At 45.3% G+C, this 17,930-nt stretch overlaps 1 long non-coding RNA gene across 1 annotated transcript in view; it reads left to right on the top strand.

The window, feature by feature from the left end:
- The window catches only part of LOC132810388 (uncharacterized), a 54,241-nt gene extending 36,992 nt beyond the window's left edge, over positions 1 to 17,249 (top strand). The window contains exon 6 of the long non-coding RNA XR_009642806.1: positions 17,211 to 17,249. This is a non-coding gene — a long non-coding RNA (uncharacterized LOC132810388). The remainder of the gene's footprint in view (positions 1 to 17,210) is intronic.
- Positions 17,250 to 17,930: the final 681 nt, after the last annotated feature.

Below are 17,930 nucleotides of genomic sequence, written 5' to 3'. Positions count from 1 at the left end.
TTTAGGTGGAATGTTCCAGATTCTAACAACTGTCTGTTCACCCAGAAACTGCTGAGGTCCATGTTGACTCTGGGGCTACAAAGGATTGAATTGAAAGATGAGATGCTTTCCTGAGCTCCCATTGAGATGTATTGGAACAGTACAGGAGGCTGAGGGCAGTGTAGGGGTGAGCAGACAATGAAAATGACAGGGCTGCACTGTGAGGGCTGCTTGGCTCAATGAGTATTTTGGAGTTGGGTGTAAACAGAGCGAGGTGGGACAGGGAGAATGTGAAGCTGAAACTCCGTTTTGTTTCAGCCCATTCAGAAATTCACATGGTCCCAAAGGTAACAGCCAGTTTGTAAGCGATACCTGTGGAAATTTTGTAACAGTTTTTAAGGTATAACGTATCAACTTAAGTAAAGAATACGGGATTTTGATTACAATGTTTGAAGGGTAGGAAGATTGCTCGCTCATTTAAATTCTCTAAATGGGAGTAACTAGCTGAATCTAGAGAGCCTGTGTGACAGGAGACCTCAGACCCATGGTGTGCTCCTCTTGTACAATGTGGGAAAATTAGGGATGTTTCCAGTGTCCCTGACGGGCTATGTGTGCAGGAAATGTGCCCATCAGCAGCTACTGGGAAACTGCTTTTCAGACCTGGAGCTGTGAGTGGACTCACTGTGGAGCATCTGCAATACTGAGAATGTTATGGACAGCATGTTCAGTGAGTTAGTCACACTGCAGGTGAGGGTTACACAGGCAGAAAGGGAATGGGGGACCATCAGATCAAGTAAAAGGCTCAGGAAGGAAGTGCAGGAGTTCCCAGTGGTTATTCCCTTCCCAAACAGATACTGTATACCGCTTGGGATTCGTGTGGGTGTGTGCGTATGTGTTGGTCTCAGAGGCAATCAGCAACAGCCAGGTTCATGACACCGTAGATAGCTCTGCTGCCCAGAACGGGAAGAAAGAGAGTGACAGGGGATTCAATAGTCAGTAATACAGACAGGCACTTCTATGGCCACAGCCATGAATCCAGGATGGTATGTTATCTCCCTGGTGATAGGATCCGCGATATCATGGTGCAGCTACAGGACATTCTGGAGCTGGAGGGTAAACAGCCCGTGGTTGGAGAACACATCAATACCAACGACAGCATGAAACAAAGGGATGAGTGTTTGAAAGCTGGATATTGGGAGAGCAGGGACACATTATAATGCAGCTCCTGAAATGAAATGATGTCAGACTTGCTCCCAGTGCCATGTGCTAGTGAGAGCAGGAATAAGAGGGTAGATCAGCTGGATATGTGGCTGGAGAAATGGTGTACCATGGAAGGGTTTAGATTCTTCAGGCATTGGGAGCGTTTCTGGGTTAGGTGGGAACTGTACCAGCCTGACCGGTTACCCCTGGGCAGAGCTGGGTCAAATCTCCTGGGGAGGGGTGGGGGGCTATTGCCAGTTCCATTGGTGAGGTATTAACTAGTCTGGCAGGGGGGTGGGAGCTAAAGTGTCAGGTTAGATGGGTCAGATTCAGGACAGAGAGTGGGAGGTAGAATATTAGTGATGTAGTCAGCGGCTCCGAAAACCAAAGGAAAGGAGGATTAAACGAGGATTGAGTCCCTCTTCATCCATCAGTCCTGACATCCCAGGAATCAGAGTCAACAAAATCTGGAGCTGTACAGCTCTCTGTCTCCAGTGCTTCAGCAAAATGGTGGGAATCTGCAACAAACCCAAGAAGTGCTGGAGATCCCCAGCAGGTCGGGCGGCGTCTGAAATGGTGACACCTGCAGGAAACATTGCAGCCTTGGTCATCTTTTTCGCTGTCCACTAAACCTCCAATTTTGGCGTCATCTGCAAAATTACTAATACCTCCTGTGTTTACATCCAAATCATTGATATAAATGACGGAAAATAATAGATACAGCACCAATCCTTGTGACACTCCACAGGCCTCCTGTCTGAAAAGCATCCCTCCGCCACCACTCTCTGTCTTCTACTTTTGAGCCAGTTCTGTACTCAAATAGCTGGTTTCTGCTTTATTCCATGAGACCTAACCTTGCTAACCAGTCTCCATGAGAAAGCTTGCCGAATGCCTTACTAAAGTCCACGTTGATCATGTCGACCAGTCTGCCCTCATCAATCATTTTTGTTACTTCAAAAAACATTCTAACCCCTGGAAAACATAACAGTTACAGCACCAGAGTAATCAGCCCATCGTGTCTGTGCAGATCATAATGCCATCCCAAACTAATTCCATCTGCTTGTAACATGATCCATATCCCTGATAACCTATGCCTGCTTATGTGTCTGTCCGAATGCCTCTTAAACTGTGATTGTTTCTGCTTTTCCCATCTCCCAAGAGAATACATTCTAGTCACTGACCACCTTCTGCACAAGACACTTGTCTGACACAACTCCCTTTAAACTTGCACAGATATTGTTGGAAATGCTCAGCAGGTCATGCAGCATCTGTGAAAAAAATCAGTTAAAGTTTCAGGTCTGGTCACCCTCAGAAACGTTATCGCTGATTTCTCTTCACAGATGCTGCTAGACCTGCTGAGCGTTTCCAGAAGCTTCTGTTTCTCTTCCTGGTTTACAACATCTGCAGTTGTTCCGGTTTTCATCTCCTTTAAACTTGCTCCCTCTCTTAAATGTGTGGCTCTAGAATTTGTCATTTCCACCTTGGAAAAAAGATTTACATTTTCGTTTGGATTCCCCTACCCTGGGAAAAAAGAAACCATGACTAGTCACCCTATCATTGATCCTCATAATTTGATCAAGTTCGATTAAAGCCACCTAACGTGTCCAGTGCTGCAGGGAAATAGCCTCAGCTTATTCACACTCTCCCTATGGTTCAAATGTTCCAATCTGGCAACACCCTTGTAAATCTTTTCTGAACTCTTTCAAGTTTCCCAACATCTTTCCTATAGCAGGGAGACTGGAATTGAAAGCAGCGGGCATTCCAAAAGTGGCCAAGCCAATAAACTGTACAACCGAAACATGATCTCCCAGCTCCTGTACTCAATGCACTGCCCAATAACAGCTAGCATACCGCACACCACCTTCACTGACCTGTCTACCTTCAACTACACTTTCAAGGAACTATTAACCTACACTGCACGGTCTGTTTGTTTGTCAATACTTCCCAAGAACTTGCCATTAAGAGGTTGAGTCATATACTGGTAACATCTTTCTGAAATCAGGGAGACTACAATTGAATGCAGTATTCTAACACTGGCCTGACCAATGCCCTACTCAGCCACAACGTGACCTCCTAACCCCTATACTCAGTGACAGAATCCCCACAGTGTGGAAGCAGGCCTTTCGGCCCATGAGACCATACCAACCATCGGAACAGCATTCCACCCTAACTCTGTAACCTACCATTACCCAAAGCTAATCCAGCTAACCTGCATGGCTTTGGATTTGTGGGAGGAAATTAAGAGCACCCAGAGGAAGCCCACGCAGACACACAGGGAGAATGTGCAAACACCACACAGACAGTGGAGTCGAACCAGAGTCCATTTATTGACCAGCGCATTCCATTAAATGTCAGTGTCCCAAATGCCACATTCAGCACCTGATCTCCCTGAAACCCCACTTTCCAGGAACTATGCAGTTGTTCTGAGCCCTTCAGAGGGAATTAAGGTGAGGAGGAGAAAACACAAACAGGGTTGAGTAGTAGATCTATAAAATAACTCTCCATCTTCCCCCTCTGTGTTCCCCCCCGTCTCCCCCCACTCTCTTTTACCCCCCCTCCTTTGTCGGTCAGTCCTTTGTCAGCCCCCCCACATCGTCGGTCGTGCATCCCCCCCCCTTTGATCTGTCCCACAATCTGTCACACCCTCTGTCAGTCGCCCCCTTGTTGGTCGCACACCCGTCTCTTTTCCCCCCTCTGTCGGTTGCCCCCCCCCGACCTCAGTCTGTTCCCACTCTTTGTCGGTCGCCCCCTCTGTCCCCCCCCCCCCAGTCTGTTCCCCTCCTCTCTAATCCTGTTTTCTGGCCCCATCCATTTCTGTGCCTCCCCTCTCTGTCCCCACCCATTTCTGTCCCAACCCTCTTGATCCACCCACCCTCTCTGTGTACCCTCCCCTCCCAGTCCCCTAGTTCTGTACTCCCTTCCCCCCCCCCCCCCGCCACCCCCGGCTGGGAAAATATCTTGTCTATTTACCCTATCCATGCCCGGCCTGATTTTAAAAGTCTCCTTCAGGTCACCGTTCAGCCTCTGACGCTCCAGAGAAAACAGCCTATCCAACCCTGGCAACATCCTATAATTCTTTTCTGACCCCTTTCAATTTTGAGAACATCCATCTGACAGGAAGGAGACCAGAATTGCATGGAATATTACAAAAGTTGCCGAATCAATGTCCTGTACAGCCGCAATATGACCTCCCAACCCCTATACTAAATGCTCTGACCAATAAAGACAAGCAGACCAACTGCCACCTTCACTATCCTAATTTCCTTGCTATTCTACTGTTAAGGAACTATGAAGCTGCACTCCAAGGACTCTTTGTTAAGCAGCACTCCCCTGGAACTTATATTAACTGTATACGTCCTGCTAAAGTTTGCTTTTCCAAAATGCAGCAGTTCGCATTTTTCTAAACTGAACTCCTCAGCCCATCACCCATCTGATCCAGATCCCCTTGTACTCTGATCTTTTTCCCTGTCTACCACACCTCCCATTTTGGTGTCATCCGCAAACTTATTTATAAGATCTCTTATGTTCACATCCAAATCATGGATATAAATGATGAAACGTGGATCCAGCACCGATCCTTGTGACACTCCACTGGTCACAGGCCTCCAGCCTGAAAAGCACCCTCTGCCTTCTACCTTCGGGCCAGTTCTGTACTCCATACGATCTAACCTTGCTGACCAGTCTCCCATGAGGAACGCCTTACTGAAGTCCATGTAGATCATGTCCATGCTCTGACCTCAGCAATCCTCTTTGTTATTTGTTCAAAAAAACTGAGTCAGATTCATGAGACATGATTTCCCATGCACAAAGCTGTTATTAATATCCAGGATTTAACTCTGTACATCAGGGTCTGCGTTACCCAGTTATAGGTGTTAATATTCTGGATGAAGTTCAAGTACACCAGCATTTTGTCAGTGACTGTGTATTGAGTCTTGTTAATGTCACCAACACCGGTTTTTGAAACCTTTTGAAAGGCAGTCCCCGTATCCCTTGCCCACCAGGAAATGGTGGCAGTGTCCTTACCTCTGGACCAGGAGGATCAGGCTCAGAGTTGAGGAACAGCATCTTTGAAGAGGATGATTAGAAAACCTGCCCAAGCCACCAGGCCATACTGTTCCCAGCTGTCCCTGCCTCAGCCTCTAAACAGAACCTTCCTGTAGTTTCTCTCCTGTCAGACTCTCCCATTGCTCAGTTTGTCCAGGATTCCCTCCTGTTGCTGCACTGCTCCTGTCGCTCACTGACCTGTCCATCCCCCAGTGTCCTCCACATTCATTCATTGTTTACAATCCATTACCCCAGTTCTCCAGCCCATAGAGACGGCTCAATGATTAGCACTGCTGCCTCACAGCACCAGGTACCTGGTTTTGATTCCAGCCAAACCCAGAGTTTGTGCATTCTCCCCATGTCTGAGCGGGTTTCCTCCGGGTGTTCCAGTTTCCTCCCACAATCCAAAGATGGGCAGGACAGGTGAATTGGCCATTCTAAATTGCCCATAGTATTAGTTACATTAGTCAGGGGTAAATATAGGGTAGGGGAATGGGTCTGTGCAAGTTACTGTTTGGAGGGTCGGTATGGACTTGTTTGGCCGAAGGGCCTGTTTCCATACTGTAGGGATTCTGATATATTGGGCAGCAGCTGCTGTCAATCTCCCGGACTCCTGTATGATCGGGAGCACGTGCTGTAGGAGGGGAGACCAGTGTATGGGCACAGTGCTGGCCTATTGTGGGAGTATGCACAGTGCCTGGGAAGGAGGCTGTGGTTGTGAGGGATTAATCTGTTATTGGCATCTTCCTCCCTCTGGGAGCAGGACCCAGGGGAATGGCCTATTTCCTGGTACCCTGACATGTGATCAGACTATCAGTGGGGCAGCATTTTGCAGGGAGTTATCAGAACTCTTTTGTGAAGATTCAGGGTTTTTATGGAAAATGACAAGGATGGGCCTGCAATTCGAGTTCTAATTTGGTTCATTTTAGTAAGACAGGTTTTGGCCAGAGTGTGCAGGAAGCAGTGCATGCAGGATGGTTGTCATCAGAGGATTCACCAACAACGCCCCGCGCCCATCACCCCCCCCCCCCTCCCCCCCCCACCCCCCTGCTGGACTCAGAGTCAGACTCATTAATTTGGTTCTTAGTCCGCAGACAAGAGCTAGGAAACTGAATTCAAAGTGAGGAGAGAGAGTGAGAGAACTGGGTGTGGAGGGAAGGAGTGAGGAGATTGGTTTGGATTTCAGTTCACAGAAGAAAGAGATTGCTAGACTGAGAGTTAAAACTTTGGGAAACATGAAACTACAATTTAATACTATAATTATCTTATAAAGATCCATCCTGTATTAATATGGTGAGTTGTTTTCTCAGTTGTAGGGTACCGAAAGGGTGGATTTGTGGATGAGAAATTCAAATTGAACTTCATTTTCAGATTTGATAGTTACTTGATCCGTGCCGATCTGAATATTCATTGGCCTTTTCATGTGGAAGGAAAGGTGTGTATTCTGTCCGTGGGCGAATATTTCAAATCTGTGTGACTGGAAAAAATACTGAGGTACAGCCAAGTCCATGTTAGCGTGGTGACTGTGGAGAGAGAGTTCGTTTGTTTTTGAAAGTCTGAAAAATCATGGCATGTTTCCCAGGAACAATTAAGCCACAGCTTTGCTTTGTAGAAGGACAAGTCTTTAATTAACCATACAACCAGAAAGACACAAGGATACCTGCACCTTGGGAAATACTATGAAAACGGGATTGTTGTAAAGGAGTTCATTCTCGATCATGGACTGTAATCCATTGGCGTTGTCACGTTGGTTCCAGCGCCGTGGGGAAACACTGGAAATATGATGAATGCAGTGTAGGTTTCAGTTATTAAACTGTAAAAAGTGCAGAACAATTTACAAGGATGTTGTCAGGGCTCAGGGGTCTGAGTTATAGGGAGAGGTTGGACAAGCGAGGATTTTTTTTTGTTTAGAGCAGAGGAAACTGAGTGGGTACTGTTCTAGAAGTGTGTAAGACCATGAGGGGCATGGATAAGGTGAATGCATTCAGTCTTTTTCCCAGGAAATCAAGGACTGGAGGGCATCAGTTGAAGGTTAGAGGGGAAAGAATAAAAGGGAAGTTGAGGGGCAACTGTTTTACACAGAGGGTGGTATGTATATGGAATGAGCTGCCAGTGGAAGTGGTTGAGGTGGGTACACTCTCACAACAGGTAAAAGACATTTGGACAAATACATGGATAGGAAAGGGTCAGAAGCAGATGGGCCAAGTGCAGGGAAATGGGGTTAGTGTGGATGGACATTCTGGTCGGCATGGGCCAGTTTGGGCCAAAGGGCCTGTCTCTGCTGCAGGATGTTATAACTCTAAGTGCATCTGCTATTTCTCCCACTAACTCTGTTGATATCCTGGGATGTATTCCATCAGGGCAAAGAGACTTATCTATCTTTAGCTCCATTAGCTTGCCCAGCTCTACCTCTTTCGTGATAATGGTTGTTTCTAGTTCCTCACCTTCCTCAGTCTCCTTATCAATTACTGGCATGTTCTTCGTATCCTCCACTGTGAAGACTGACTGCTGTGTACTCATATTCCTAAACCATGCTGGATAGCAACAACTACATTAGCAGAACTCTGAGAGGTCTTCTTTGAGTCTTTATTGATGAGACATGGCAGTTACCTGGATAGTGTACATGCAAAACACCTCCAGGCAATATCAGGTAAAGCCCCACCTGTCCAATGTAAAGCTCCCATTCTTATACCTTTTGTGGTTTGGTACTTTGAATAGAGACTCTCTCTCAGTATTATCTCCATGACAACGGTCAGTTAGAAAGTCTACTTCAGTTTCGCACTTTGTGGTTAAAACATACACCCCTGTGGCTCCCTCAAGTATCTGACAGGCACTTCAGTTTCAGTGGGGCTGTCTATCAGGATTCTGATATGGAGGAGCCGGTGTTGGGGTGGGGTGGGCAAACCTATGAATCACACAACACCAGGTTATAGTCCAACAGGTTTATTTGGAAGTACAAGCTTTTGGAGTGTGCTGTGATTTTTTAACTTGATCAGGATTATCTCTATGGTAACAGTTAAGTGCTTCAACAATTACAGAGACCATATATTTCCCCTTGAGCAGTGTAAACTGCTATTCCGGCCCTGGGGACAGCTACTCATCACTTTTCTCTCCCAATCCCATCTAGCTTTCTGTTGATCTTTAAAGTTTCTCTAATCTCCTAGTTTCTCCGTGGTCTTTGCCAATTTGTATGCCTTCTATTTAAATTTGATAGACTCCCTTATTTCCTGAGCCACTCATGGCAGATTACTCCTTTTCCTACAGTCCTTCCTTTTCCCTGATATATACTTTTGCTGAGCACTTTGAAATATTCCCCTGTTGTCCGTCAACTTTCCCACGGTAAAGTCTTTGCTTCCAGTTTACATTAGCCAACTCCTGCCTCATCCTATTGTAGTCTCCTTTGTTTAAGCATTGGATCTTGGATTGGATCTAATCTTCCCGCTTTCCAGCTGTGTTCTAAGTTCAACCAGATTTATCAGAAGTCTTTTATCAGATTACGAGGTGAGGCGAAGTTTCCTGGGTGTTTTGCGTTTCATTAATACAAAGCCAAGGTCTTTGACAAAGTATAGGATAGATATTCACAACAGAGTATTCTGGACGGTGTGAATGTCCTCACAGTCTAAAACCATAAATCACTGTCTCCCCTCAGTTTAAAATTGCAAAATCATTATCTCCTACACGCTTCCTCACTATCTAAGTTTGGAACGCTAATCCACCTGACTATCCTGCTTTTTCCAAAATCTCCTTTGGTGAAGGTGGTGAGTTTTGGATTCAGCTTTCCAGTTATTACCGTAAGAAGATAAGCACTGGGCACAGGAGAGGCAATGCAGCCCTTCGAACCAGCCCCACCATTTAATACGGTGATGATTGAGCTCACCTCGGTCTCAGCTGGGTTTTCCCACCTGCTCTCTCTCACCCTTCATCTCATTGTAAATTCAACATCTGTATCTCTTCATTAAATCTGCTCATTGTCCTGGCATCCACCACATTTTGAAGAGGGAATGCCACAGATTTGCAACACATTGAGATAGGTACATTCTTCTTCATGAGAATAGAGTCCCTATTGTGCAGAAACAGGGTATTCATCCATCGAGTCCACACCAGCCTATGATGAGCATCCCATTCAGACCCACCCTGTCCCTGTAACCCTGCATTTCCCTTGGCTAATGGCCTAACCGGCACATACATGGACACTGTGGGAAATTTAGCATGGGCAATTCACATAACCTACACATCTTTGGACTGTGGGAGGAAGCTCGAGCACCCTAGGAAACTCACGCAGACATGGTGAGACCGTGTAAACTCCTCACAGTCGCCTCTGGCTGAAATAAAACCCGGGTTCCTGACGCTGTGAGGCAGTGGTGCTCACCACTCAGCTACATCTGCTTAAAATCTGCTACCCTTTATTAACCTCCCCACCCCGCAATCTATGTTCCTTACGTCAGAAATCAGGTTGTGGAAGCAGATGTCTCAGTAAAATCCCGTGACAGCCCACATGTCCTGTGTGTCTGAATGGGGATCCTATACACAACACCCTCCAGCCCACACCTTTCATTCACTATCCAGAAACATGTCTCCAGTGGCTTCATGGGGGCTACAACTCCCACAATCCCTGAGGCAGGGACCACACATGTGCGGGGAAGCCCAGAACTGCACATGTACAGAATATGGGCGGATTTTGGAGCATGTGCTTTGGGGTAATTAGCGGAAAGCATTTGACACTGTGATTGGCTGGAGGAGGAACCAATCAGCTTGTAGGATTAACGGGTTGGGGGGGTCAAAGGGTCACCACACCCACATGGGCCCAAGTTCCATCCCCAACTTGTCATAATGCTGGGAATCGACCAATGGGAAACAAAGAAGGATCTGACCCATTCTCCCAGACTGAAGGTTCCTCTTCTGTCCAGGATCTGCCACCTCCCTTTCTGTTTCCTTTTGTTTCATTCTGCTGTTACATTATTGACTTGCAGCAACTGAAGGGAAAGGAAGTGAACCCAGAAAGGGTGCAGAGTCTAACCAGGGACGGGAAGTGGTGGCATGGATCTGTTTATCAGTAACTCCATGAGAATGGGGGCGGGTACATTAGGGACAGCAGAGGCAGAATGGTGGGAGAGAGTAAGTGGGCTGGAGGGTTACAGCTTTTGCAGAAGAAAGGGAAAGAAGATTTCCAGAGAAGCTAGAATTGTCTGCTCTGAATTTCTAACCTGTACATATTTGTTTATTCAGGGTGCTTAATGGTGAAGATTTGCAGACTGAAATCTCAAACTCATGTGCAGATCGTGATTAAGTTAACCAGCATTTGAAGAACCAAAGATGGAGAATAACTTGGCCAAAATCCTGTACACTCTCCTTCCCAGCATTGTCGGTCTCTCTGCGCCAAATGGACTGTGAATGTTTCAAGACAGCAGCTCACTACCATCTTCTCAAGGGTAACTAGAGATGGGGAATAAATGCTGGCTGAGCCAGTGATGCCCATATCCTGGAAATGGTTTCTATTTCTAGTTGCTGAAACCCGGTTGATGTTACTGCAGGATGGTGAGGGATGCTGAGTGCATCCTCCAGGAGGCAGCACCATCACATTACCCCTGCCTACACCCACACAGTAACACCGCAACGTCACTGGAACAAAAGGCAGTGAAGCCAAAGGAGGACTTAGATATAGTTCTTCGAGGTAAAGTCATGAAAGGGGATTGGAACACAGCAGGAACAGGAGACTGAGCTGGATGGTCAGCTGTTTCCCATTGAATGGTGGAGCGGGATCGAAAGGCCGAATGGCCTCCTTCTACTATCTCTCCTGTATGTATATAGCCATGGAGCCCGGCTAGGAAGAAGTAGGCAGGGCAGGGATTCTCCAGGCGAATGCACTTCCACACCCAGTTTCAGTGAGGGATGGTTTGATGGATTTTATTTAACATTTGTCTTTAACACAAGGTTTGTGAATTTGGTTTTAAAATATTGTAGCTATTTATTCCACAATAAATAAAACTAAAAGAAAATAAATGAAACTATCTTAATATACCAGTTTTTAAAATTTCAAACGCCCTGTAAAACAAATCCTGTCTACTCCCGGACACCATCAGTTTCCAGTTACTCAAGCTCCAGGGAAATATTCCCTCCCTGTCTGAACCTTTGGTTTGATTTAACTGTTTTTCAGTTCTGGTTCTGTGAGCTGTGAAGTGTTCTTTATTCCCCATTTCTCTGACCCGGACGTGGTATCTCACACAGCTGATCAACCTTCCCACCATCAACATCATCACCCCCTATTACCCCATTTTGGTTCACATATAATCACCAGCAGTAAACCACCCATGTATCCAATTGAATATTTATAAACAACGCCCCTTACAGGCAAAGCAAACCATTATAAATGACAAAGTGGGAAGGGATCAAATCAAAGTAGAGTTGGGAGTGAGGAGGCAGCGATGGAGATAAAGCACTGTATCCACTGCGGTACCCATCTCTATCTAAAGGCAGCGGGAGAATTGATAAAAACTACGTGCTCCTTCTCCAAGGACACCCTGTTGTATCGCCTTTATCCTCAATCATAGAATGGAATCCCGACAGTGTGGAAGGAGAGCATTGGCCCATCAAATCCCACCAACTATCCAAAGAGCATCCCATCTGGAGCATTCCACCCCTGTAACACTGCATTTCATATGGCTGATCCACAGAGTCTGAACAATCCTGGACACTGTGGACAATTTAGCATGACTGATCCACCTAACCCACAAATCTTTGGACTGTGGGAGGAAACCAGATCACCTGGAGTGGACCCACACTATCCTGGGGAGAATGTGCAGACTCCACACAGGCTGTTGACCAAGGCTGGACTCTAACCTTGTACCTGGTGCTGTGAAGCAGCAGTGCTATAGAGCAATTTAAATCAAAACAGATGACCCCTGCTCATTGATGTTTGTGGAGACTCATTGCCCAGAGAGACATCCTGAGATTCAGAAAGAGACAATATGAATTCAGTCAACTCCTGCCGAGTTAATGTGATTAACAACAACATCAATACTCCAACAGTATCATCAGACCTCGTACCTACTCTATCATTTACGATTTTTAACCCATGGGAAGTTTGTTACCAGCTCGATGACAGCCATAATGCTCTGACCACTTTGACAGAGCCAGTGCTTGTCAGTTCTCATAGTTATCAATAGATTGTATCTAAACAGGATGCCCCACAACAGGAAGTGCACTGACACTCAATGCATGTAAGGCAAGGTCATTTTCCTAAAACCACTCGCGTCTGGCAATACCATTGAATGTATTTTATACAGGAGTCTTTCAGTCTCAATTGCCAGTTCCAGTCCATGAAGCAGCCAGTAACACGCCCCAGTGAATTGAATTCTAACAGCAGCATTGCCCTGGCAGGAGAGATTGAGGAGCTTGAAGCTGTCTTCTCTGGAGTATCTAAACATGAAACACTTCAAATGAACAAAAATCTTCAAGAGTTCGAGAGAATGTATACAGGAAGGAAGTGCTCCTAGGCTGGTGTGCCTGGAATGAAATAAACACTAACTACGGTATCTTTACCCAGCATCCCCTTTAGCTGCATAAATGTTGAAGATTTATTTGCTGCTCTCTCCATCACTCCCATTTTTCACTGCTGTAATGTTGATGACTGTGCAAATATATAAAATTTAATTTAATCCATCCCAAAGCCTCTCTGTACCTGAGCCTCACTTGTGTTCACCGAGACACTCATTCAATCTGACCTCTTTGTAAACCCTGCTCTGATATTTCCTTAGAGGGCTCAGAATTAATTATTCACAGAATTGTTACTGTACAAAAGGAGGCTGATTGGCTGATCAGCTCTCCAAAGCATCACCTCACGGAAAGCTATTCTTCTCCCTTTACCCCATAAACCTTCCCATTCATCCTCTTCCAGTAACACCGGCGAGTTCACAACTAACCACAGCGATCAGATTTATTTTGTTTGTTCATGGGATCACGGCATCACTTGCTGGGGCAGCATTTGTCATCCATTCTGACTGCACAAGAAATGGTTCAGAGTCAACCCCATTATTCAGGGTCTGGATTGACATGTCGGCTGGACCAGGTCAGGAGTAACACAGTCTCCCAGACCCAATGATATGAAGAGTTGATTTCTGGCCTACTATCTTATTTCTGAAACGATAATGAATAATGTTTGCCTTTGAATTAAAAGAGAAAGACGAAAATGTGTTTTATTCTGATTGAGCCCGTCCTCCTGTGTCTCTCAGTTGTTATTGACAGTCTCATTCCCCTCGCACCAGAACCTGTTCCAGAGAGTGTTACAGAAATAGCAGAATGGTCAGCTGCAGCTGGTCACCTGACCGGTCACTGGACCCAAAGGTTCACTCTCCACAGATGCTGCCAGATCTGCTGACTTTTTCCAGCAATTTCTGTTTTTATTTCTGATTTCCCAGCATTTGCAGATGTGTAGTTTTTCATATTCATCTGGTCTGTTGCAGAGGAGTTTATTGATGAAATTAGAGGGTTTTGCAAGTTGTACGTTAGGTCACACATCAGCTATGATCATCATGAATGGCAGAGAAGGGTTGTGGGGCTGAATGGCCTCCTTCTGTTCCAATGAAAGTTATCCATCGGCAGCTTGTGGTAACATTTCCCCTCACTGCTCACTTCACCCTCCATGTCTAACACACTGTTACTGACTGAACAAACCTCCTGTGTTTGAACTAAACCTGCTAATGTTCAGTGGCTCCTCCTGCCTCCTGGGTTTAACTCTCATCATGGAATGCTGTCTTGTATTACTGCGGGAATGCCCACAAGGACTCAGCCTGGAGTCTGTATCCCCTGGGATCCACGAACCCCATTTATTTCCTCCTTCCTCTCTCATTCTGGCTATTGAACTCTCAGTTTCAATCCATTCTCTTGTCATGCTCTTCAACATGCCCATGTGGGTGGACTAGAGGCAGCTGGGATTTAATGAAGGGAAATGGGAATTAGGCGGAAGCATGAGGAGAGGTGACAGCAAAGACAGTTCTCATTGTAACGGCAGAGTTTCTCCATGACCCAGTGAGTGCTGCAACACCTAAGACTGTGGGGGAGCCAGATTCAATCAGGGATTTGGGGAAACACTCAGACACTGACCTGTCCATCTGGTGTTAACTCAGACAGAGAGAATGAAAGATACACATTAGATTGCAACTTTGATGATCTGGGGCAATGAAACATGCTTCCGACCTGATGATTTCAACCTCAAATCTCTGAAAATACAAACACAAAGCTTCCCATTTGTACCAGGTTGTCTCTCAGCCTCCTGTTTTCTTGAGAAAAACATTTGGAGCCGTTCAGCCTTTTCTTGTAATTATAACCTCTATGTTCCTGTAAGATTTGTAATGAAACCTTTATTGTTTTCCTGTCCCTTGTGAGTGATGGCAGCAGCAGAAACAGTCCTGACCTGTGAGGAGTTTCAGTTGGAATATTGATATTTACAAATTCGTTCTCACCCTCACATACAGTGTGAAATTGAGGTAAAAACAGAAGGATAGGAGTGAGTGAGAACCCACAGAAACACACAGGCAGCATGTGTACCTGAGCTGAACGAACCAAGCATTAGGAAAATGTGACAGCAATCGCAACCATTTATAATCGCATAATTCTGCAGGTGTAGACAGAGGCTATTCGGCCCATCAAGTCGGTAATTACCTGCTCTCCTACCCTATCCCCGTAACCCCACATTTACCATGGCCAACCCAACGCGCCAAACCTGCACTCTCCAGGCCATGTTAGCACGGCCAATAAAGCAAACCTGCACATCTGTGGGAGGGTCACAAATTACATCCAAATGCTCGGAATTGTGGATGAAAGCTCACAAATACTTGACTGACGCAAATTCTCTGTTTCCAAAATAAAATCTGGGGGAAACTGCAGCCAGAAAGATTTCCCATTATCTCTGGAGGAACAGAATTCAAAATTTGTGCCATTGACCCGGGGGGGAGTGAAAGTTACAGTGGTCAGGGAACTATCAGAAATGTAACAGGTTGTGAGTAGGTAGGTGTCAGACAAGGACAGAAAGGCAGTCTGTCACATAGGCGAAGGCAGGAGAGATTAAACAGCAGAAATGGTAGTCCCTCAAGGCCAAGGGGAATAGATTTAGGGCTGGGAAAGAAACAAGGAAACAAGATATGCAGCTGCCAAAGAAATACTTTGAGAAAATAGGTTATAACAACATAGAGGACAGCGTCTACAGTCTGAAATTGTTGCTCTCATTGGTGAGTACAGAACGCTGTAAAGCCTGAGTCATTCTATCACAGCCAACACATGGAGGATGGGCCAAGTGGCTTTGATCTGTGCTGTAACTTTCTGATAATTTTATTCTGACATTTGGAGCTCAAGTCTAATGATGTTTAACTTCTCAAATTGGACTGGAGTTTAATATTCTGGAGAAATGTCAAATAAATCACATTTATCCCATTCTGCAGAACTTAGTCCATTGCCCTGCACGTTCCAACATTTCAGTTCCATCCACGTACTTTTATTCAAATGTAATGCTGGTAACTGCCTCTGTCACCCCATCAGTGAGATCCTGCTCTCCACCATCTCTGAGGGAAATAAATTCTCCTTTCCTCTTTTTTTCTGAGAATTATCTTCAATCTAAAACCTCTAGTTCCTGATGGCTCTGTTAATGAATAGCTGCTTCCTATCCATTCTACCTGGATTCCTCAGCATTTCATCACATCAATTAAATCTCAGTTCATCTTCCTTGGGAACCCCCCCCCCCCCCCCCAACCTATCCAATCTTTCCTCAGAGCAGAAATTCTCCAATCAGAGAAACATTCTGATCAATCTTCTCTGTCCCCTCTCTGGTGTGATCACATCAATCCTGGAATGTGGGGACTAAGAGTGAGTGCAGTACTTTAGCCGTGGTCAAACTAGTGTTCCAGTGTCACCTCCGTGTTCTTGTGGTTGTTGCTGATACAAGAAGTGTCCTGGTTTTCCCACATGGAACTGAATGTGCACTACATGGGGCTGGGATTCCCTACCATGTGTTTGTTTGTTAACTAATCCTAAATTAACTTCACATTTCAGATACCCACCAATAAATTTCGTCCATTATACTCAAGTCACCTTACTTTTAATATCTCTTTAAAATTATTACTAACACAACAGGTTTTAATTTGCTGAATAAGTATTCCGGTGTCTTCACTGGTACAATCACTTGAAGATTATCTTTACCTTCAGCTACATGTGGCGAATTGAACACTGATTGTAAACATATTAATATCAAATGGACTTCAGTTTTATGATGATTCATCCAGTCTGACATTCTTGTTGATTAATATCTTGGAGAGAACTGTCCTCAGAACTCCAGCTGTGCTCTGACTTCAATCACAACTGGTTGTGGTGGACTGCAGATCTTAGATCTGTTCCGTTGTTTACTGGATTGTTTCGCTCTGTCTATCACTTGCTGCTTATGCTGTTTGGTAACTTCATCAGGTGAACACCTCATTTTTAGGTATTCATGCTGCTATTACTGACATGCCCTCCTGAATTCTCTCAGTTGAATGAGGGCTGATCCTCTGGTTTGATGGAAGGAGGGAGGTTGGGGAATATGCTGGGCCGTGATTCTGTAAGCTTTGTTGGAGTACGACTCTACTGTTGTTGGAAGGCAAGAGCTAAACTCTTGCACTGTAAACCCGATGTACAAGAAGCTACATGCAGTATCCTGAACACTGATAGGCCAAGAGATGAAGTACGAGCAACGCTGTACAATGATGCAGGATCACAACTGCAGCAAGGGGAGATTAAGATCCAACTTGACATAGGAGTAGGGAAAGAAGCAGCTGATCAGATTGTCTCATTCATAGTCACAAAGAGACTCTGTGAGATTATTGTCCTGTTGGAGGTGAGGATGGAGGAGGTTGGGGAGATGAGGAGCTCTTCAAAGGAAACTAATCTGCCTGAGAGTTATGGGATCGACTTGATTGCTAGGTATTTAACAGAAAGGTAATTGAAACTGTTCTTATCCCCAAAAGATAACAAGACTGATGGTGTTTACAATCATGATCAGAAACAAACCTCAGAATACATGGTTCATAGATGAATGTCAATAGCCCATCAACATCCAACTCCTGCAATTATTCAGCAAATGTATGTGTGATTAACCAGTCCTGATGTCAGTCCTGATGTACCAGAAAATCGCTGTTTACTCGGTGCAGATGGACAGTGATGTGGGGAAGTATTGGCCGAGTGATATTGTCGCTGGACAGTTAATCCAAAGCCCCAGATAAAGTTCTGGAGACCTGAGTTCAAAGCCTACTGCAGCAGATGGGGGAATTTGAATTAATTTTTAAAAAACTTGAAAATTTAAGAATCTAATGATGACCATTAATCGATTGCCAGAAAAGCCCATCTGGATCACTAATGCCCGTTCAGGAAGGAAGCTGCCATCCTTACCTGGTCTGGCCTACATTGTGACTTCAGACCCACAGCAATGTGGTCGACAGTTCAGAAATGTTGTGAACATTTCCAAAACGAAGTTCTCGATATGCAAAACTTTATGAACTGCCAAAACCGTTGCTCATTACTTGGTGTGAAAAAGAGAAAAAAAATCATCCAACTGTGGTTATGAGTAAATTGACTGGTATCTCAGCAGGATGGATGCCTGAGTGAATCCCTTCCCCCCCCCCCCCCCCCCCCCCCCACACACACACACAGAGCAGGTGAACAGCTTCTCCCCCGTCTGACTGGTTTGG

This window comes from Hemiscyllium ocellatum, unplaced genomic scaffold (assembly GCF_020745735.1).
Source record: "Hemiscyllium ocellatum isolate sHemOce1 unplaced genomic scaffold, sHemOce1.pat.X.cur. scaffold_169_pat_ctg1, whole genome shotgun sequence".
Classification (NCBI taxonomy): Eukaryota; Metazoa; Chordata; class Chondrichthyes; order Orectolobiformes; family Hemiscylliidae; genus Hemiscyllium; species Hemiscyllium ocellatum.
Note: the sequence above shows the minus strand (reverse complement) of the source record. Positions and strands in the feature narration are given on the sequence as shown.